We start from the raw sequence: 24,261 nt of genomic DNA on the forward strand, positions 1-24,261 counted from the left end.
CCACCGAAGTAAGACTAACCGGCCTATAATTACCAGGGTCATTCATATTCCCTTTCTTGAACAGAGGAACAACATTCACCACTCTTCAGTCCTCTGAAACTATCCCCGTGGACAGTGAGGACCCAAAGATCAAAGCCAAAGGCTCTGCAATCTCATCCCATGCCTCCCAAAGAATCCTAGGATATATCCCATCCGGCTCAGGGGACTTGTCGACCCTAAGGTTTTTCAAAATTACTAATACATCCTCCCTCAGAACATCTACCTCCTCCAGCCTACCCGCCTGTATCACACTCTCATCCTCAAAAACATGGCTCTTCTCCTTGGTGAACACTGAAGAAAAGTATTCATTCAACCGCTCTCCTATCTCTTCTGACTCCATGCACAAGTTCCCACTACTGTCCTTGACTGGCCCTAACCTCGCCCTGGTCATTCTTTTATTTCTCACATAAGAGTAAAAAGCCTTGGGGTTTTCCCTGATCCGACCCGCCAAGGACTTCTCATGCCCCCCTCCTAGTACTCTTAAACCCTTTTATTACCTCATTCCTTGCTACCTTGTAACCCTCAAGCGACCCAACTGAACCTTGTTTTCTCATCCTTACATAGCCTTCCTTTTTCATCTTGACAAGACATTCAACCTCTTTTGTGAATGACGGGAATGACGCCGCGGCGGCGTCTAAGTGATGTCAGCCGTGGTAACTCTCTCTGCATCTTTGATGATTTGATTGCCTGCAGGTGCTCGCATTCCGGGGCATCTCTGACTGTGTCTATATAAACATTTCTGGAACAAGCCTTTCCATTCACCTGAAGAAGGAGCCGTGCTCCGAAAGCTCGTGTTTGAAACAAACCTGTTGGACTTTAACCTGGTGTTGTAAGACTTCTTACTGTGCTCACCCCAGTCCAACGCCGGCATCTCCACATCAGGCCTTTCCTTTGCAATAGTGAAAGATACCGAATTGTAGTCACTATCTCCAAAGTGCTCTCCCACAAACAAATCTAACACTTGGCCCGGTTCATTACCCAGTACCAAATCCAATGTGGTCCCCCGTCTTATCGGCCTATCCATATATTGTGTCAGGAAACCCTCCTGCACACACTGTACAAAAACTGCCCCATCCGAACTGTCTGACCTATAGAAGTTCCAATCAATATTTGGAAAGTTAAAGTCACCCATGACAACTACCCTGAGACCTCCACACCTATCCATGATCTGTTTTGCAATTTCTTCCTCAACATCTCTATTACTATTTGGGGGTCTATAGAAAACTCCTAACAATGTGACCGCTCCTTTCCTATTTCTAACTTCAGCCGATATTACCTCAGCAGGCAGATCCCCCTCGAACTGCCTTTCTGCAGCCGTTAAACTATCCTTGATTAATAATGCTACTCCCCCCACCTCTTTTACCACCTTCCCTACTCTTACTGAAACATCTATACCCCGGAACTTCCAGCAACCATTCCTGTCCCTGTTCTAACCATGTCTCCGTAATGGCCACAACATCGTAGTCCCAAGTACCAGTCCACGCTCCAAGTTCACCTACCTTATTCTGATGCTCCGCGCATTGAAGTAGACACACTTCAACCCACCTTCCTGTCTGCTGGTACACTCCTGCAACCTTGATACCCTCCTCAGTTCCTCACTACTCTCAACACTGGCTTCTGGACTACAGCTCGTTTTCCTATCCCCCTGACAAATTAGTTTAAATCCCCCCCCCGAAGAGCCGTAGTGGGAGGCAACACCTCAACATCTGAACACCTAGTGGATGGGACACAGCTCCGGGGACATACCCATGGATGGAAGGTGCATGAGTACAAGGAAGAAGAGAAGCTGCCTGGAGTGCTGGGCCAAGGGTTCGGATGTCAGCCCACATAGCGGAGGAAAGTGACAGAGGCGTCATGCTGGTTGTGCTCAAGGGTTTTTAACGTGTCATAGCTGTCATACAATTCCCCACCCACAATGATGCTGCCCTACTCTCCCCAGTATTCCCTCATCACCCCCTCACTTCCTACCTACCACCCCCACCCCACCCTCTACCCATCCCCCGGTGCCCTCAGCGATCCTCAGTGTGCTTCACCTTCATAGCTCTTTGCTACGTTTAGGTGTCTCCCCAGGATGCACATCTGAGGTGGAGGCAGCAAGTCACTTACCTCGCCCGTACCCTTCGATGCCCCAGCGGGCGCCGTCTCAGTCTCCTGGGGCCGGAGGTGCCTGGCGCACTTGTCGACAGCACATGCACAACCGTGCTGTCCTGTCCTGTGTGCTGACCCTCGAGACACGGCCTCATTAGAGGGGTGAAACTTGGGGGGAGCTGATGGCTACCAGCCCCACTCCATGGGTTGGGTCCGGGTTGGCACCCAGCGCCCCCTCCTCCCGCTCAGTGCCCTAGGGCCCCGGGTTTCATCTCGGGACGGACGGGCAGCTGGATCAAGTACCGGTTGCCCCTGCATCATCTGGCTCTGCCAGCCCTGGCGGTTCCCCATGGTCCGCACCATCGCGTCGATGGACTCAGCAATGCTCCTCAGTGACTGGGACATTCTGTGCAGGGCCTCGCCAATGCCCACCTGCAACTAGGACAAACTCCGCAGCACCTTGACCAGTCCCATCTGAAAGCAGGACGTGTCCCGCAGAACCTCAGTAAGGTCAGCCTGGTACTGGGTAACATCCCCCAGCGAGTCGGATATTCTGCCGAGACCCTCAAACATGGTCGTCAACTACTGTGCCACGCCTTGGACACCTTCACTAATGGTACCGACATTGTGCACCAGGCTCTCCAATGCGGTTGCCACCCCAGCAGTGTTGGCCTCAGTGCCACTCATTGCCGGCACACTCTCCTGCGCCCATAGCCTCTGAGACTCCTCCAATCAGCTATAGACTTGCTGGTGTGTTGCTAACATCTCCCTCTGAATGTCCTGGCCACACCCTGTCATCTCCATCAGCTCCGGGTAACCCTGTTCCAGAGGCTCAGCTGGGTCCTGGGATCTAGCAGACTGCCGACTACTGTCTCGTCTGGGGGTCCTGCCTCTACCTGATGTGCATCAGCAGCTGTGTGGTGCTCAGCAGATTCTGACCCAGAAGCCTGACAAACATTTCCCACCGAGGTGCGTGTATCTATGCTGGTGGAGGGAGGGGATGACAGCTGTGACGCATCAATCGTGTTTTCCCCTAAGTTCACCCCTGAGGTGTTCTCCTGGGAGTCTGGAGAGGGGGCCAGCCAGGATGGGTCGGCGCTATTGGCTGGAGGATCTATGGGAGAATAGACATGTGTGAGGGACGGGTCATTCAGTAAGGCAATAACAAATCGCATTTGACAGGTCCTCCGGATGGGCCTGGTGGATCCTCATCTCTGTGGCTTCTGTCAACCTCCGTGTTGGTGATCGCTCTGTCCTTGCCCACCCCTGTCACCTCCAGGGCCTGTTCCTCGAGTGTGATGAGGATTCCTAAGGTTGGCACCCCACCGCCAGTCTGGGCCCCCACCCGGCGATTGTGCAAGAGCACCTCCTGCAGAGACACAGAGTGAGCATCATTAGCTGCATGCGTGGTTCACAGTGGTGGGAGGGGGAGTGTGTAGGAAGGGTTTGGAGCCGCATGGAGAGTTGGTGAGGATGGATGCTCATGTGGGGGTGGAAAGGTTGGGGGGGTTGGTGTCAACTCACCGGTCCTGCCTGTTATAGGTCGTTAACCTTCTTACGGCACTGGAGGCCAGTCCTCCTGGTCACTCTCCCTGAGCTTACAGCTGCTGCTACCTCATTCCACCTGCCCTGTCACTCACCCTCCGGGACCCTCAGAGGAACAGGACATACCTCCTGGCCTCAACTACATCTAGGAACCTCGCTAGGTCCGCATTACCAAATTATGGGGCCGGTCTTCTCAGCACCATGGCTGAGAGCTGACTGGGGTTGGCTGTGCAAGTGCTGTCTAGGTACTGCTCGACCTTGTTAGTGGGGGGAGGGGGGGGGGGGGGGGGGGGGGTGGCGACTGGCAAGCATGGTCCCAGCGAATTGGCTGGCGAGCCTTCATTTGCGGCGAGAAGCCCATGGGGCCTCATTAAGTTGCCGGCCGAGCTGGGCCGAGCGCCGGGAAACTCGTGGCAGTTCCTGCTTGCTATGACACTTTGACATCTTTCCGGAGAATCGTGCCCATAGTGTCCAACATTAGATGGGATTCTGCAATTGAACAGTCTTGCGAAAAAATCTTGATTGTTTTAAGAATTACTCTGAAAATCAATTTATGTTTATCATTCGGGTTTGCTCAAGTGTGGCTTATTTACGCATGCTAGAACCTACATATGTTCACACATGGTGTTCTGTCCTTGGATGGAGCATGTTCATGCATTGCACTTTTTTCAACTAAACAAAGCTGGGGGTGGGGGTGGTGGAGACAGCTAATCCCTGGTTCATTCTCCAAGCAATGTCATGACCAATCAGAGTCAACCTGCCTGGCTTGAATTTGCACAGACGTTTGCCGTTCACTGTTCCCTGATACATTATCCAGGTCAATGCCTCTACCAGTCAAAGTCTACCTGCTAACTAATTACCTCTCTGTTCTCATGGAGTATGAATTGTTGTTCCCTTTACTGTTGGTATTCTTGCGAACCGTCCTGATAAGTGCTTCAACATGTCTCTTTTTTTAGCGATGCTCAAACCTGTACTACCAAATGATTATTCATTACTGTGGGTCACCACTGGGTCACCCAAGTGCCCACTAAATGTTGACGGAAGCCTTACTAGCCCTTTTGAATCAGTGTACAATTACATCAATAGGACCCTAATGTAATTTCGAGAAAACAATAGGGGAAGAAGCTGTTTTTGAACCTCAACCTTGACATTTTTGCAGGTCAAGGTGAGATGGTTGGATTCCCTGTTGTTGGAGATGGCCATTGCCTGACACTTGTGTGACGTAAATGTTACTTACCAACCCAAGCCTGAATATTGCCCAGGTCCTGTTGCTGACGGAAGTGTTTCTGGCCCCAGATAGCTTTTACTAGATGGCAACAGGCTCGTCCTATCAGCCTCCTGCTCAATAAAAGTGGACACATGAAAATTAACCTCAAAGAAAGGACACTGCAAAAACAGGAAAATTGAATTTAAAACAAAATACATTGGAAATAGGCAGAAAAACTGTAAGCATCTCAAGGACAAAAGACAGACAAGCTTTTAAATGCTGACCCTGGTAAGCTATCAGCGTTTCTGTGTTTTTGTTTGTACTGTTATCATATCTACAGTTTGGCCTCTGAGGTCAAGCTCGTCCTATTCATTTTACTGGTTTGATTCTTGTACTGTCACCCCATTCCAGGGCTGTGATTGAAATTGTCTCTTGAATCTGATGAAACTCATTAATAAATGTAGGATTGTGCATAATGTCTATTCCAAACTTGTATGAGCTTTCAACTCCTTTTATACCTAATTGAACATTTTCTAAGCCTAAGCATCTTCCAAGGAGATTGATATAAAAGAGACCATTGAAAAAAACTTTTGTAGTGCCTTATTACATCCTTAAAATATCTTGAAGTACTTAATAGCATAAATTACTTTTGAAATTACTGTTCTGCAATCAAAAGATGTAATTATTCTGTAGCAGCAATGTTTCAAGAACAGCAATTAGAAAGTAACTTGATCTGTTTGTTAAGGAAGGGATGTTATCCACTGAGACAAGTGACTGCTGAGGCACCTTGAACATTCACCCAAGTAGGTAGATGAGACTTCAATTGCATTTTGTCTGAAGGGCATCACCTCTAACTATCCAACTCTCTCAGCGCCTCACGTTCCAGTGTGGGACTTTGTCTTGCAATGGCAGATTAAGTTGAGTTCTTAATGTAAAAGATGGTGGGCGCGATTCTCCGCACTCACGACGGGGCGGAGAATAGCGGGCGGCGTAAATTTTTACGGCCACGCTGGTCCGATGCCCTCCCGCTATTCTCCCCCCCCACGCCCGCCTCCCGACACGAATCGCTGCCCGCCGTTTTTTTACGGCGAGCAGCGATTCACCCCTGGCCGATGGGCCGATTTCCAAGGCCTTTACGACCGTTTTTATGAACGTAAAACACACCTGGTCTGACCGTTCGTAAAAACGGCCGTAAAGTCCCGATCTGGGGAACCATGGCACCGATTGGCACGCAGTACCACGGCCGTGCCAAGGGTGCCATGGGCCCGCGATCGGTGGGCACCGATCGCGGGCAGCGGGTACTTACCCCGCGCACTCTTTCTCCCTCCGCCGCCCCGCTGCATCCATTCGCGGGGCGGCTGAGGGGCATACCGGCCCGCGCATGCGCGGGTTTCACGCATACGCGTGATAACGTCATCCGCGCATACGCGGGTTGGAGTCGTCCAATCCGCGCATGCGCGGCTGATGTCATCTGACGCGTCAGCCGTCGCTAACTCTGGCTAGCGGGCTTAACAAAATTCGTTAAGCCCGCTATGCCGGAGTTCACGGCCGCGCGATGCTAGCCCCGACCGGGGAGCAGAATCGGTTCCCGGTCGGGGGGGCGGAGGCTGGCGTCAAACCCGCCCGTTTTTGACGCCAGCTTCCCGAGTCTTCGTGACTCGGGAGAATCGCGCCCGGTGTTCTTTGATTAAAGAATTATCTAGTACATCTCATTGTTAAATTGAACTGGGCACAAAATCTGTAGCTTTCCAGCACAATACTGCCGCAATCCCACAGATGGGTAACAAAATAGCTTGTGACCCCGACACATCAGATGTATTATGCAGAGAACGTACTTGCTCCGGTCAAAGCCATTGGAGTAGGAGGAGTCAGGACAGGAGTTTGGGGACTGCTAGCCCAGGAGTTCCTGCATTTCCAGCCCAAACAAGAAGCTGGAGAGTTTACTATTGACCAAAATATAGGGTGCACCAGGTGCACTGGCTGACTGAATGCCAGGAGTGAGGACTTCTTGTGTGTCAGGTTGGGATTGTGGTTTTTCACACCTGGAGGGTCAAAGAAATTATAAAAGATATTTAGGCCCCCGATTTTGGGTAGACCCAACACCCCTCAAGGATTGGGAAATCTGTGTTGCAGTTTGTGGCCTCAGGCACCTGAGATGCGCCTGCAGTGACAGCACATGTGCCATTGCTATGCACATGATGGGAGTTCTCCCTGATCATGCCAGATTTTCTGGAAGTCTAAGGGGGACATATCCTTGGATTATGTCAAAAGGTAGCTCTGGCTAATGATAGTTAGTGACCCAATGGATTCCACATTTTGAGACACCATACTTATTTGTGCTCCCTCTGTTATATCAACATTTCTTTACGTCCCTGCATTGGGGTTCATTCATTCATGTACAGCCAGACAGATATGAGATTGCAAAGCCTTTGGAATGATTTCAGACATTGTCACCAGCAAAGTAATACAATACCAGTCATGCCAAACCCACACTCCATGCAACAAAGTGTCTAAGACTGTGCTTGCTGAAGCATTAGCTGCAGTAGAAACACAGCTATTACAAGAACGTCACTTTCAAAATCAAAAGTTAGAATTCATATTTACAAGTTAGTTTGTCATTCCTAATTGACATACTTCATATTGACTATCTGAGAAGTTAAATTGAGATCTAGGACCTGTTTTTAACACTTTGTAAGTTTTGAATGAGCTAAAATTTCACCCTACTGGAGTGATCTCCCAGTAATTATTCACTACAAGAATGTTTTCGAGTGACTGTCAATCTGACATTTCATATTTCATTTTTTTGCATTCAGAAGACTTGTAAATCTTGTAATAGCTGTGTTTCTACTGCAGCTAATGCTTCAGCAAGCACAGTCTTAGAAACTTTGTTGCATGGAGTGTGGGTTTGGCATGACTGGTATTGTATTACTTTGTTGGTGACAATGTCTGAAATCATTCCAAAGGCTTTGCAATCTCATATCTGTCTGGCTGTACATGAATGACTCTGTTTCCAGACAATGTGTCATTTATATGAACGCTCTCCTTAATCACATGAAGGCACATAGCGGATGAAATTTAACTTGAGTAGGAGCACCAAATGGTCAGTGTGTGTTCACTGACCATGTATATCTTGCCTAATTTTGCTTCCAATTGACCCATCTCCCATTTTGCATACCTGCTGAAGTGGAATTTCAAGGCTGCTGTTTTCTAGATTAATATTGTTCCAACATTATTATGTCACATTGGACATCCCTGGTACATTGTTAGCAGGTTCTTTGATTGTGTTGAGATCAATTCTCTGTGTCTGACTCCAGTCAGTGTACAGTTCATACGCTGCACATCTGTCAACCTTGCTTCAGTTTACAATATCGAGGCTCCTAGGATCTGCACTCATTGTTAATTTTTTAAAAATTCATTTACGGGATGTGGGCGTTGCTGGTTAGGCCGGCTGTTAGGGAGGGTGTTCCAGGATTTTGCCCCAGCGACAGAGAAGAAACGGCGATATATTTCCAAGTCAGGATGGTGAGTGCCTTGGAGGGGAACCTCCAGGTGGTGGGGCTCCCAGGTATCTGCTGCTCTTGTCCTTCTAGATGGTAGCGGTTGTGGATTTGGAAGGTGCTGCCTAAAGAATCTTTGTGAGTTACTGCAGTACATCTTGTAGATCGTACACAAGGCTGCCACTGTTCATCAGTGGTGGAGGGTTTGAATGTTTGTGGAAGGAGGAGCAATCAAGCGGGCTGCTTTGTTCTGGATGGTGTTGAGCTTCTTGAGTGTTGTTGGAGCTGCACTCATCCAGGCAAGTGGAGAGTATTCCATTACATTCCTGACACTTGTGCCTTGTAGATGGTGGACAGGCTTGGGGGGTGGGGGGGGGGGGGGGGGGGTCAAGGACTGAGTTACTCACCTTAGAATTCCTAGCTTTTGACCTGCCGTGGTAGCTACAGTTTTAATGTGGCTAGTCCAGTTTAGTTTCTGATCAATGGTAACCCCCAGGATGTTGATTGTAGGGGATTCAGCGATGGTAATGCCATTGAATGTCAAGGGGCGATAGTTAGATCCTCTCTTGTAGGAGATGGTCATTGCCTGGCACTTGTGTAGCGCGAATGTTAATTGCAACTTGACTGCCCAAGCCTGGATATTGTCCAGGTCTTGCTGCATTTGGACATGGATTGCTACATTATCTGAGGAGTCACGAATGGTGCTGAACATTGTGCAACCAATAGGAAACATCCCCACTTCTGACCTTATGATGGAAAGCAGGTCAGTATCACAGAATCCCTGCAGTGCAGAAGAAGGCCATTTGGTCCATTGAGTCTGCATCGACCTTGGAAATAGCACCCGATCTAGTCCCACACCCCATACTATTCCCGAAGCCCTCCTAACATTTTGGATACTAAGCAGCAATTTTGCATGGCTAATACACCTAACCTGCACATCTTTGGACTATGGGACAAAACCGGAGCACCCGGGGGAAACCCACGCAGACATGGGGAGAAAGTGCAAACTCCGCACAGACAGACACTTGAGGCCAGAATTGAACCCGGGTCTTTGGCGCTTTGAGGCAGCTGTGCTAACCACTGTGCCGCCATGCTGCACTTTTGTAGGTTTACACCTTAGGACATTCTTGCCCCTGAACCTATTTGGTAAATCCTTTGTTTCTACATAATATCACCAGCACTCACTGCGCTGGCTGTACAAAGTTTACATAGCCTCCTTTTAACCGAAGAGGCGAAATCAAGAATTAAATTGTTCCACTGTAAGGATAGTGCAAGGATATTAAAGCTTTCACTTCTTATTTACCCATCCTCATTGGGCACGCTAGCGAATCTCAGGGCAAGGGCACATTTTTCATCCTCAATAAAATGAATGCTGACACTTCTGTTCTCTGGAAACTGAAGCAAGATTGAATGCAGCAGGGTAGGATTTCAGCCTGCATCATGCATGCCTTCAGTTGGCCACTTATTCTCAGTGTTGGGTGTAAGCACTGTGTCAGGTTCTAAGCCATCACACAGCTCCTAATAATATGTATGTCACAGCAGCACTTGTTCTCCCTCCATGTGCCAAGCAAATTTGTAATTAATGGTTTCTGATGAGGCACAATTGACTTCCTCTCCCCCGCAGAGCTAGACATTCCCTCTCCCCAAACAGGAAGGCAAACAAATTCTGCGGTCCTAATTTTAGCCTCTGGGAACATCTCATCAATGGATAATAGAGTGAAAATGTTGGCAGGAATCAGTTAGTTTGGAACTATACCCAAAATACAAATGAAGTGAATTTCTGCCAATGAAAATGAACGGGAGCTCTCACCAGAAAAAGGCAGCAGGCTCATTGTTATATGGAAGTGTGGCAGAAGTGGTGTAATTTAGTGTTGACTTCATTGTCCAATATTAGGGTAAATATACACCGATTCTTCATTTCACCATTTAAGTGTTATGGCTCAGGTTTCTAGGCTCACCCTGAAATATTTTGAAACATAGAAAGTAGAAGCATGAGGAGGCCATTTCCATACCAGCCTCCCCGAACAGGCGCCGGAATGTGGCAGCTAGGGGCTTTTCACAGTAACTTCATTTGAAGCCTACTTGTGACAAGAAGCGATTTTCATTTCATTTAATTCATTTGGCCCTTCGGGCCTGCTCCATCATTTATTATGATCATGGCTGATCATCAAGTTCAATTCCCTGATCCTGCCTTCCCTCCATATCCCTTGATCCCTTTGGCTCCAAGAACTATATCTAATTCCTTTCTGTGCTAGTGAATTCCACAGATTCACTACTCTCTGGGTGAAGACATTTCTCCTCACCTCAGTCCTCAAAGCTTTACCCCTTATCCTCAAACTATGACCCCTAGTTCTCGACTCCCCCACCATTGGGAACATCCTTTCTGAGTCTAACTTGTCTAATCCTGTTAGAATTTAAACATTTTCTATGAAATCCCCTCTCACGCTTCTAAATTCCAATTAATATAATCCTATGACAGTCTGCCATCCCAGGAATCAGCCTGGTAATCCTTTGCTGCACTCTCTCCATAGCAAGAACATCCTTCCTCAGATAAGGACACCAAAACTGCACACAATACTCCAGGCTTAACCTCACCAATGCCCTAAATATTGCAGTAAAACATCTCTATTCCTATACTCAAACCCTCTTGCAATGAAGTCTAACATACCATTTGCCTTCTTTACTGCCGGCTGTACCTGAGCGCTTACTTTCAGCGATTGATGCATGAGGACACTAAGGTTTCACTGAGTATCCACCTGTCTCAATTTACACCCATTCAGATAATAATCTGCCTTCCTATTTTTGCTACCAAAGTGGATAACCTCCACACCTGCCATGCTTGTACCCACCCACTCAGCCTATCCAAATACTGCTGAAGGGGCTGGTTTAGCACAGTGGACTTATCAGCTGGCTTGTAATGCAGAACAAGGCAGCAGCGTGGGTTCAATTCCCGTACCAGCATCCCTGAACAGGTACCGGAATGTGGCGACTAGGGGATTTTCACAGTAACTTCATTGAAGCCTACTTGTGACAATAAGCAATTATTATTATTATTATCTCTGCATCCTTCTCACAGCTCACCCTCCACCCAACTTTGTATCATCTGCAAATTTGGAGCTAATATATTTCGTTCTCTCATCCAAATCATTAATATATAATGAGAACAGTTGAGGTCCTAGCACAGGCCTCTGCGGTACCCCACTAGTCACTGCCTGCCAATCAGAAAAAGACCCATTTATTCCAACTTTTTACTTCCAGTCTGTTAACCAGCTTTCTATCCATCTCAAGACACTACCCGTAATCTCATGCGCTTTAACTTTACATAGTAATCTGTTCTGTGATAGCTTATTGAAAGTCTTCTGAAAGTCTTGTGAAAGAAGTAAAGCACATCTGCAGGTTCTCCCTGGCCAACTCTACTGGTTATACCTTCAAAGAATTCTACTAGATTTGTCAAGCATGATTTTTGTTTCATAAGTCCATGCTGATTGTGTCTGATTACACCACTGCTTTCTAAATGCTGTGCTAGGCAATCCTCGATAATGGACTCCAGCTATTTCCCTACTACCGACATTAGGCTCACTGGTCTATAGTTCCCTGTTTTGTCTCTACCTCCCTTTTTGAATAGCGGGGTTACATTCTCTACCCTCCAATGTGTAGGAATCATTCCAGAGTCCAAAGAATTTTGGAAAATGATCTCCAATTGATCTATTATTTTGAGGGCCACTTCCTTAAATACTCTGGAATGAAGATTATTAGGCTCTGGAGATTGGTCTGCCTTCAATCCCATTAATTTCCCCAAAACCATGGGCCAGATTCTCCGATCCCTGATGCCGAAATCGCATTCGGCGACAGGGTGGAGAATCACTGACGATGACGAAATTGGGGGCGGCGCCATTTTTGCGATGCTCCGCCCCCTGAAAAGCAGTGTACCACAGGTTTACGGCACACGTCGTATCCACGCCCTCCTTACATTGCTTGAGGCCCATCCCGGGATGCTCCGTCCCTGACCAGCCGAGTTCCCGATGGCATGGGATACGTATGGTCTCACCCATCGGGAACTCAATGTGGTGGCTGCGGAATCATTCTAGCGCCGCCACAGTCGGGGGAGGACCGATCCGCTGGCAGGGGGGCATTTTTCAGGGCTGGGGGCACTGTGGTGGGGTGGTCGGGGGCACGCGAGCCAGCCGAAGGGGGGGAGGGTCTATTTTTGCAGGCCGGGTCAGCTTGTGGCATCCGCCATGCAGCACCGTGCAGCCGCTGCAGGCCGCCACCGCGCACATGCACGGCCACGGACCTGGCAATTCTGCAGGCCGTGTCGACAGCTGGAGCTCAGAGTTCTACGCTGACTGGCGAAGACTGGCTGAACAGGGAATCGTGGCCATTTTGTGCCAGTTTTCCTGGAGTAAAACACCACCATTTTCATGCCGGCGTGGGGATGTAGTCTCCAGAACAGAGAATCCAGCCCCATTTCTCTACTCATGCTAATTTCTTTCAGCTCCTCACTAAAACTCGTGTTTCTCAGAACTTCCGGTACATTATTCATATCTTCCTTTGTGAAGACAGAAGCAAAGTGCAAATTTAGTTCCTCAGCCATTTCTTTGTTTCCTGTTATGAATTCCCCTGTTCCTGCCTGTTAGTTTTTAATCAATCTTTTTCTCTTTATACACCTAGTGAAACTTTTACAGATGTTTAAAGCAACAAGTTGCAAATTTTAGCTTTGCTCTTATTACTTTTTCTCTCCTTTTTAAAAAATTCCATTCCCCCCTTTGGTGTCAATACCACTGCTAGTAGAGTAGGATGGGAATTCTGCTTGCCCACATCTTGGGCTGCTAACTCCACTGAATTTCCTGTAGTATTTACAAGGAAGCTCCCACTGTTTTCCCTGTCTGCACTGGAAAGTGTACCGCAGGCGTGGATGATAAATAACTAATCCAGGGCCACATTCATTAGCAGTGGAAAAGTAGTGTATGGATGGATATAGATGGGGCACAGTTTAATAAATGTATGCAGCTGATTTGAATTGATTATGCAGCAATCAATTCCACTCCTTATAGAAAGCATTATAAATTTAAATGCTCAGCTGCTAGCCCTTACCAATGCTGAATGCTAGTAATATTTTGACAATGCTTGCCTTCAGCATTAATATTGTGATAATGACTGACAATGTGACTGTGCTATGTCATTGCCAGTTACTTTGGATATATTGTGCCTGATTAACGCTCGCTGATGGTTTTGGGAGAAAACCCTGCAGAGGATAGGCAAACTGGCATAGTTATTTTTTTTTGTCTCACTGGCGTAGCTGGAAGATTCATCAAGGAAACTGCAGTTCAGCATACGAGGAAAGTCGCTACTCATGGGAAAGGGAGGTGCAGTGAAATATTTCCAGGTGAATAATCGCAAGAGTATTTTGAGGTTGTGCGAGACTTTGGGATGGGGTGGGGATAACAATCATGGTGCACATATTTAATACATTGCATTTGTGTAGGTTTTTACTGTGTCACTTGGCACACTTGGTGAGGTCATCAAAGTGTTTGTGGTACTGTGGCTAGGCCTGAGGAGCAATTCTATTTGCATTTAGATGGGTTACCACTTCCTGCCAGGCATCCTCATCCATCTGGCATGTCATACAACAACCACCTGTGGAGAAGAACACCCCATATTTCTGTTACTCTAATAAAGAGTCCACCATCAGAGAATGAGGTGGCCTTGCTGGGTTGCTGGTTGACATTGTTGCAAACCATTCTCCTTTAGTTTTCACCAAACCAAGTGAGATTGAATTGGCAGCAAGCGATAGAAAACTGAAGCCAATGGAATTGAAACTTAGGGGAGTTGCAAAACAAGCTGCCGATTCGCTACTGCGTAGTTTGCACGACTGCACAGAATCAAAGGGCTGAATCTTATGAGGTGTGTGGTGGTGGCTTTGCAGGTGAGAGGGTGCAGAATTTCAGGAAATCTTTTGATCGTACCAGAGGCGAGTGAGGTCTGACCAGCGCAGGCTGCCTTCCTGGCAGCAGTGGGCAGCCAATTAGTTGTTTGGAGCAGATTCTTGATGCGTCGGGATTTTCCCAATGGCGGACCGGGCTCTCACCTAGGCCAAAGCCTGGCACATGGCTGAAGGTGGCCTCTCGGCAGCATGAACCACGGTGCCTAAAAACAAACCTTGGCCGTGTTTGTTCTTTTCTGAGAATTAGTTTTGCAATAAAATACTGACGTAAGTACAAAGTGAAAGGAGAATATGTAACTGTGTTCAGCTAGAATTATTGTTATTTTATATTACCATCTAGATTTTTGTTTCTGAAGTAATCTCTCAGTAAGTAGAACAACCACTTTGCAGCATTAAGTGTAATAACCATACATCACCCATAAATGCCAAACTGATAAAGGCCCTGTGGCTAGTGCCACAAATTAAAGCTGTGGAGTCAAAATGAAGGGTTCACCATTCCCATTAACTGAAAGAAGATCTTAATGCCAACTGATCGAACTATATTGCTGGCAGATTGGCAATAATTGAATCTGATTTTTTGCACACATAATGAGGAGTTGAACCTCATTGCGAAAGCATTAGCTCGGTGGAGTTATTTCTTTCTCATTTTTTATTTTGCTCCTTCAAGTGCTTCTGAAATATTTGCTTATTCTAATGCGTGGGTAAATATTCATAGACTTGGGCGCCAGCGATGATCCTTGAAATTCATCTTTATTTTTGAATTACATATCCACATTAGCAGCCTTGAGCATTGCTGTCCTCGGAGAGATGAGAAATGCATTGGTCATTACTTTCTATTTGTTCTGCTGTTGATTATGAGTCCTGTGGGATCAACAGCAGTACCCTTGTAAGATAAATGTACTGGGGCAATAAGAAATTCTCTTTATCAAGCACCCTGACTCATTGTTCAATCGCTGTATTCACTCTGAAAGATTTTTTAAAGCCTATTCTCTGCAATCAGCATTTTCACACAAACTCTCTAAGCTTGTGCTCAAGGGCCAGGATTAGCCTATACAACGGCTGGAACGTAACCTTTCTCCAGTTAACTTACTCGAAAAGACTTAACCCTTTTAATGATTGAAGGAGAGGAGAAGAAATATAAGAATGCAATAGTTATCGGGGATTCAATTGGAAGGGGAATTGCTACACGTTCCTGTGACCACAAACGAGGCTCCAGGATGGTATGTTGCCTCCCTGGTTCTAGGGTCAAGGATGTCTCAGAGCGGTTACAGGACATTCTGGAGGGGGCGGGTGAACAGCCAATGGTTGTGGTATACATTGATACAAACTACATAGGTAAAAAAAAAGGACGAGGTCCTAAAAGCAGAATATAGGGAGTTAGGAAGAAAGTTGAAAAGTTGGACCTCAGAGGTAATCTCAGGATTATTACCAGTGCAAGGTGCTGGTCAGAATAAAAGTAGCAGAATATATTGGATGAGTATGTGACTGAAGAGATGGTGTGAGGGGGAGGGTTTCAGATTACTGAGGCATTGGGACCCATTCTGTGGGGGTGGGAGCCGTGCAAACTGGATGGGTTACACCTCAGCAGGATAGGGGCTGATGTCCGAGGGAAGTATTTGGCAGAGTGGCTGGAGAGGGTTTAAACTAAAATGGCAAGTGATTGGCAACCTGTGCAAGGAGTCAGAGGAGAAAAATCAAGGACAAAATCAAAAGGCAGGAAGGGGAATAAAAAAAGTGATGATGTTGGGAATAGCATTAAACAGCAAATTATAGACGCGTGCAAACATCTGCAATTATGAGTGATGCTAGTCTGCATATAGATTGGGAAAATCAAATTAGTCACAATACCATCGAGGATGAATTGCTGGAGTATATGCGGGATGGGTTTCTGGAGCAATATGTTGAAGAACGAACTGGAGAACATGCCATCCTAGACTGGGTACTGTGAAATGAGAATGGAATCATTGGCAATGTAGTTCTGCAACACGCCTTGGGGTGAGCGACCATAACATGATAGAATTTTTCATCAAGGTGTATAGTGAAGTAGTTGATTCTGAGACCAGGAGCCTGAATCTTAATAAAGGAAACTAGGATGATATGAGGCACAAATTCGCTATGATTGATTGGAAAACATTACTTAAAGGGATGACGGTGGTTCGGCAATAGCAAACATTCAAGGAGTGTATGGGTGAGCTGTAACAATTGTTTATTCCTATCTGGCGCATAAGTAAAACGGGAAAGATGGCCATGGCTTACAGAATAAAATACAGATGCTATTAGATCCAAGGAAGAACCATATAAATTGGCCAGAAAAAAAACAACAGACCTGAGGATTTGGAGCAGTTTAGAATTTAGCAAAGGAGGACCAAGGGATTGATTAAGAAGGGGAAATAGAGTACAAGAGAAAGGTTGTGGGGAACATAAAAACTGACTGTAAAAGCTTCTGTAGGTATGTGAAGAGAAAAAGATTGGTGAAGCCAAATGTAGGACCTTTACAGTCAGAAACAGAGGAATTTATAATGGGGAGAAAAAAATGGCTGACCAACTAAATATATATTTTGTTTCTATCTTCATAAAGCAGAACACAAATAAAATACCAGAAATGTTGGTGAACACAGAGTTTAGTGAGAGGGAGGAACCAAAGGGGATCAGTATTAGTAGAGAAATTGAGTTGGGGAAACTGATGGGATTGAAGGCCTATAAATTCCCAGAGCCTGATAATTTACATCCCACCGTACTTAAAGAAGCTCAAGAAATAGTGGATGTATTGGTGGTCATCTTCCAAAATCCTGAAAACAGTTCCTACAGATTGGAGGGTAGCGAATGTAACCCCACTATTTATAAAGGGACGTAGAGAGAAAACAGGGAATTATAGACCAGTAAGGCTGATGTCGGTCATGGAGAAAATTCTATCAAAGATTCTAAAGCAGAGCACTTGGAAAACATTGGCAGGATTGAACAGAATCAGCATGGATTTATGAAAGGGAAATCATGCTTGACAAATCTTCTGGAATTCTTCAAGGATGTAACTGGTAGAGTTGATGAATGGATGTAGTTTATTTGTATTTCGTAAGACCTTGGGCAAAGTCTCACGTAGGAAATTAGCATGTAAAATTAAAGCACATGGGATTACGGATAGTATATTGAGATGGACAGAAAACTGGTTGGCAGACAGGGAAAAGAGGGCGCAATTTACCGCCTGCGTCCCACTGGAATTGGGACAATTCCAGTGGGACACTCTTCTGGGATTCCCGACGGTCGTTACATTCTGCTCACTTAACTATGCCTGTGCCAGAACTAACCAGGGATCTATCAGCCTTTTAAAGGAGACTCCAGCATGGAGCTGTTTAACACTCGTCTCCATAAACGAGGACCAGGCCGAGCCTGGTGGTGATTCCACCCTTGGCGTGTTTCCGAGGTGATCAGATGCTCCTGGGTGGTTGGCCTTTGAGCAGGATGGCACACTGGCAGTGCCATCTGGGCACACTGACAGTGCCTTACAGGTGCCAGCCTGGCACTACCAGGGTGGCCAGATGGCACTGCCTGCCTAGCAGGGGCACTGCCAGGGTGCTAGGCTATCTGTGCCAAGGCGCTTGGGTAGCATTTTGCCCATGCTGGTGATCAGGCCTAGGGGTGCTCTGCCCATATGAAATTAGGTTTGGGGGAAGGGGGGTGGCTCAAGGATCACCAACAGGTGAGTTGGGGCATTGGGATGATCCAGGGGCCACATCAAGCTCTAGAGATTGGGGTGCTATTTTTAAATGGCGTCCTAATCTCTTCCTGCACTTGAAAGGCAGTTCGAGGAGGATCTGCCTACTGAGGTAGTATGGGTTGAAGTCAGAAATAGGAAAGGAGCAGTCACCTTGTTGGGAGTTTTCTATAGGCCCCCCATTAGCAGAGATGTGGAGGAACAGATTTTGGAAAGGTGCAGAAGTCACAGGGTAGTAGTCATGGGTGACTTCAACTTCCCAAACATTGAGTGGAAACTCTTTAGATCAAATAGTTTGGATGGGGTGGTGTTTGTGCAGTGTGTCCAGGAAGCTTTTCTAACACAGTATGTAGATTGTCAGACCAGAGGAGAGGCCATATTGGATTTGGTACTTGGTAATGAACCAGGGCAAGTGATAGATTTGTTAGTGGGGGAGCATTTTGGAGATAGTAACCACAATTCTGTGACTTTCACTTTAGTAATGGAGAGGGATAGGTGCGTGCAACAGGGCAAGGTTTACAATTGGGGGAAGGGTAAATACGATGCTGCCAGACAAGAATTGAAGTACAAAAGTTGGGAACATAGGCTGTCAGGGAAGGACACAAGTGAAATGTGGCACTTGTTCAAGGAATAGGTACTACGGGCGAAATTCTCCCCCCCCCACGACGGGTGGGAGAATAGCGGGAGGGCCTTCCCGACTTTTTTGACGCCCTCCCGCTATTCTCCCCCCCCCCGCCGAAATCCCGACACGAATCGCTGCCGCCGTTTTTTTACGGCCGGCAGCGATTCACAGCTGTTAGAAGGGCCGAAGTCCCAGCCCTTTACGACCTTTTTACGAACGGCAAACACACCTGGTCCTGCCATTCGTAAAAACGTCGTGACCACCTGGAAAAAAATAACCATGGCACCGATTGGCACGGCAGTACCACGGCCGTGCCAAGGGTGTCATGGGCCCGCGATCGGTGCCCACCGATCGCGGGCAGCGGGCCCGATGCCCGCGCACTATTTGTCCTTCCGCCGCCCCGCAGTATCAATACGCGGGGCGGCTGAGGGGCAACCCGGACCGCGCATGCGCGGGTTTCGCGCAAAAACGCGATGACGTCACCCGCGCATGCGCGGGTGGAGTCTTCCCACCTGCGCATGCGCGGTTGACGTCATATGACGCGTCAGCCGGCGCTAAGTCCGACAAGCGGGCTTAACGATTTTCGTTAAGCCCGACTTGTCGGGGCCTCCGACGTCGGGCTGCTAGCCCCGACGGGGGACCAGAATCGGTCCCCCGTCGGGAAGGGGCGCGATGCCGTAAAACCCGCCCGGGTTTTACGGCAGTTTGACGATTTCTCCCGTTTTGGGAGAATTTCGCCCTACGTGTCCTTGATATGTATGTCCCTGTCAGGCAGGGAAGAGATGGTCGAGTGAGGGAACCATGGTTGACAAGAGAAGTTGAATGTCTTGTTAAGAGGAAGAAGGAGACTTATGTAAGGCTGAGGAAACAAGGTTCAGACGGGGCGCTGGAGGGATACAAGATAGCCAGGAGGGAACTGAAGAAAGGGATTAGGAGAGCTAAGAGAGGGCATGAAAAATCTTTGGCGGGTAGGATCAAGGAAAACCCCAAGGCCTTTTCCACATATGTGAGAAATATGAGAATGACTAGAGCGAGGGTAGGTTCGATCAAGGACAGTAGCAGGAGATTGTGTATTGAGTCAGAAAAGATAGGAGAGGTCTTGAACGAGTACTTTTCTTCAGTACTTACAAATGAGAGGGGCCATATTGTTGGAGAGGACAGTGTGAAACAGACTGGTAAGCTCGAGGAGATACTTGTTAGGAAGGGAGATGTGTTGGGCATTTTGAAAAACTTGAGGATAGACAAGTCCCCCGGGCCTGACGGGATATATCCAAGGATTCTATGGGAAGCAAGAGATGAAATTGCAGAGCCGTTGGCAATGATCTTTTCGTCCTCACCATCAACAGGGGTGGTACCAGGGGATTGGAGAGTGGCGAATGTCGTGCCCCTGTTCAAAAAAGGGAATAGGGATAACCCTGTGAATTACAGGCCAGTTAGTCTTACTTCGGTGGTAGGCAAAGTAATGGAAAGGGTACTGAGGGATAGGATTTCTGAGCATCTGGAAAGACACTGCTTGATTAGGGATAGTCAGCACGGATTTGTGAGGGGTAGGTCTTGCCTGACAAGTCTTATTGAATTCTTTGAGGAGGTGACCAAGCATGTGGATGAAGGTAAAGCAGTGGATGTAGTGTACATGGATTTTAGTAAGGCATTTGATAAGGTTCCCCATGGTAGGCTTATGCAGAAAGTAAGGAGGCATGGGATAGTGGGAAATTTGGCCAGTTGGATAACGAGCTGGCTAACCAATAGAAGTCAGAGAGTGGTGGTGGATGGCAAATATTCAGCCTGGAGCCCAGTTACCAGTGACGTACCGCAGGGATCAGTTCTGGGTCCTCTGCTGTTTGTGATTTTCATTAATGACTTGGATGAGGGAGTTGAAGGGTGGGTCAGTAAATTTGCAGATGATACGAAGATTGGTGGAGTTGTGGATTGTGAGGAGGGCTGTTGTCAGCTGCAAAGAGACATAGATAGGATGCAGAGCTGGGCTGAGAAGTGGCAGATGGAGTTTAACCCTGAAAAATGTGAGGTTGTCCATTTTGGAAGGACAAATATGAATGTGGAATCCAGGGTTCACGGTAGGGTTCTTGGCAATGTGGAGGAGCAGAGAGATCTTGGGGTCTATGTTCATAGATCTTTGAAAGTTGCCACTCAACTGGATAGAGCTGTGAAGAAGGCCTATGGTGTGCTAGCATTCATTAGCAGAGGGATTGAATTTAAGAGCCGTGAGGTGATGATGCAGCTGTACAAAACCTTGGTGAGACCACATTTGGAGTACTGTGTGCAGTTCTGGTTGCCTCATTTTAGGAAGGATGTGGAAGCTTTGGAAAAGGTGCAAAGGAGATCTACCAGGATATTGCCTGGAATGGAGAGTAGGTCGTACGACGAAAGGTTGAGGGTACTAGGCCTTTTCTCATTAGAACGGAGAAGGATGAGGGGCTACTTGATAGAGTTTATAAGATGATTAGGGAATAGATAGAGTAGACAGTCAGAGACTTTTTCCCCGGGTGGAACAAACCATTACAAGGGGACATAAATTTAAAGTGAATGGTGGAAGATATGGGGGGGATGTCAGAGGTAGGTTCTTTACCCAGAGAGTAGTGGGGGCATGGAATGCACTGCCTGTGGAAGTAGTTGAGTCGGAAACATTAGGGACCTTCAAGCGGCTATTGGAAAGGTACATGGATTACGGTAGAATGATGGGGTGTAGATTAATTTGTTCTTAAGGGCAGCACGGTAGCATTGTGGATAGCACAATTGCTTCACAGCTCCAGGGTCCCAGGTTCGATTCTGGCTTGGGTCACTGTCGGTGCGGAGTCTGCACATCCTCCCCGTGTGCGCGTGGGTTTCCTCCGGATGCTCTGGTTTCCTCCCAGAGTCCAAAGATGTGCAGGTTAGGTGGATTGGCCATGATAAATTTCCCTTAGTGTCCAAAATTGCCCTTAGTGTTGTGTGGGGTTACTGGGTTATAGGGATAGGGTGGAGCTGCTGACCTTGGGTCGGGTGCTCTTTCCAAGAGCCGGTGCAGACTCGATGGACTGAATGGCCTCCTTCTGCACTGTAAATTCTATGATAATCTATGATTAATCTAGGACAAAGTTTCGGCACAACATCGTGGGCCAAAGGGCCTGTTCTGTGCTATATTTTTCTATGTTCTATGAAAGCAGTGCTCCTCAGTGTACGAGATACATCCGAGTGGATCCTTAGTAGGGCATACCCCGCCGAGACCCAAAAAAATAACAGAGTCCCGTTCGATAGCGGGGTTGTTCCCGGTGCTCGCGCCCAATACGGGACTCTTTTTTTTTGTTAAATTGTTCCGAAAATGTAGGAGTAAACAGGTCTTTTTCCAAATGGCAGGCAGCGACTAGTGGGGTACCACAGGGATCGGTACTGGGACCCCAGCTATTCGCTATATATTAATGATTTCGAGGTGGGGACTAAATATAATCTGGTTTAGCACACTGGGCTAAATCGCTGGCTTTGAAAGCAGACCAAGGCAGGCCAGCAACACGATTTAATTCCCGTACCAGCCTCCCCAAACAGGCGCCGGAATGTGGTGACTAGGGGCTTTTCACAGTAACCTCATTTGAAGCCTACTTGTGACAATAAGCGATTTTCATTTCATTTCATTTCATAATCACTCCAAATTTGCAGATGACACAAAGCTGGCCGGGAGGATGAGCTGTGATGAGGATGCAGAGATCCTTCAGTGCGATTTGGACAAGTTGAGTGAGTGGGAAAATGAATGGCAGATGCAGTATAATTTGAATAAATGTGAGGTTATCTATTTTGGTAGCAGAAATGGCAAGGGAGATTATTATCTGAATGGCCATAACGTAGGAGAGGGGACTGTGCAATGAGACCTGGGTGCTATTGTACACCAGTCGCTGAAGGTAAGCATGCAGGGATAGCAAGCAGTAAAGAAGTCAAATGGTCTGTTGGCCTTTATAGCGAGATAATTCAAGTGTCGGAGTAGGGGTGCCCTGCCGCAATTTAACAGGGTCTGGGTGAGGCCACATCTGGAACATTATTTGCAGTTTTGGTCTCCTTATCTGAGGAAGGATGTTCTTGCTCTAGAGGGGGAGCACTGAGGGTTTACCAGACGTATCCCTGGGATGCAGGGCTGACGTATAAGGAGAGAGTGAGTCGGTTAGGATTGTATTCGCTGGAAGAATGAATGGGGTTCTTATAGAAACCTATAAAACTCTACCAGGACTAGACAAGATGTTCCAGCTGGTGGGGTTGTCCAGAACCAGGGGTCACAATCTGAGGATATGGGGCAGACTGTTTAGGACCATGATGAGGAGAAATTTCTTCACCCATAAAGTGGTGACCCTGTGGAATTCGCTAACACAGAAGTAGTTGTGGCCAACACAATGAACGTTTTCAAGAAGCAGTTAGATGTAGCACTTAGGGCGATGGGGATCAAATGACATGGGGGGAAAGCGGGATCAAGCTGTTGAGTTGGATGATCAGCCATGATCATTATGAATGGCTGATCATACTTTCTGGGCGCGATTCTCCGCTGCCCACGACGGGTCAGAGAATAGCGGGAGGGCCTTCCCGACATTTTTCCCGACCTTCCGCTATTCTCCCCCCCCACGGCCGCCCCACGACACGAATCGCTGCTCGCCGTTTTTTACGGCGAACAGCGATTCTCCCCAGGCCGATGGGCCGTTTTCACGAACGCAAACACACCTGCTCTCACCGTTCGTGAAAACGGCCACAAAGTGCCGTTCCGGATAACCATGGCACAGATTGGCACGGCCGCACCACGGCCGTGCCAAGGGTGGCATGGGCCTGCGATCGGTGGGCACCGATCGCGGGCAGCGGGTCCGATACCCGCGCACTATTTGTTCCTCCGCCGCTCCGCAGGATCAGTCCGCGGGGCGGCTGAGGGGCATGACGGCCCGCGCATGCACGGGTTTGACGCATCTGCATGATGACATCATCCGCGCATGCGCGGCTGATGTCATCGTGCGCGTCAGCCGCCGTGACGCTTGGCGCGCGGGCTTAGCGACGGTCGCTAAGCCCGCGATGCCGTGCTTCAAGGGGCCGCGCTGTTAGCCCCGCCCGGGGGGGAGAATCGGGTCCCGGGAGGGGGCGCGGAGGCTGCCGTGAAACATGGCCAGTTTCACGGCAGCCTTTACGACTCTCCGCATTTGCGGAGAATCGCGCCCAGCATGTTTCTATATATGGTCTGCTTTACATTACAGAAAGAACAAATTATGGCATAAGTGATAAAAGTTAATTATCATTAATATTAATCATCATAGCTCTGCCTCTATTGAAATCAATGGCAGTCAAAAAATTCCTGAATTGATACCACTTTTATCACCACTGAAACTTAGACTAGGAAATAATGGTTCTGTTGGGTCTTTATGACCTCATAGCAGCATGAGATATTGATTTTACCAGTCTATTGCTCCACATTGTTTGCGATAAACATTCTTTTTTATATAACCCCAGAGGCGCAAGAAAGAAATGTGCATGTGATTTTAATTAAGTTTTCAAAATGGACATCTCGGCATTTGTTCGACATTCTGATATAACCTTGTTACAGGCAGCACTGCCTAAGGGATTGGCGATACTGCCTTGTTCTACTGCAGCACC

The 24,261-nt window shown here is 47.5% G+C and overlaps 1 protein-coding gene across 3 annotated transcripts in view; it reads left to right on the plus strand.

Annotated features, from left to right (window-relative positions):
- kctd16b (potassium channel tetramerization domain containing 16b) overlaps positions 1 to 24,261 on the plus strand; it is a 323,779-nt gene that overhangs the window by 93,128 nt on the left and 206,390 nt on the right. The gene's annotated exons all lie outside the window — the stretch shown is intronic.

The sequence above is a fragment of the Scyliorhinus canicula genome, chromosome 4 (assembly GCF_902713615.1).
Source record: "Scyliorhinus canicula chromosome 4, sScyCan1.1, whole genome shotgun sequence".
NCBI classification, from domain to species: Eukaryota; Metazoa; Chordata; class Chondrichthyes; order Carcharhiniformes; family Scyliorhinidae; genus Scyliorhinus; species Scyliorhinus canicula.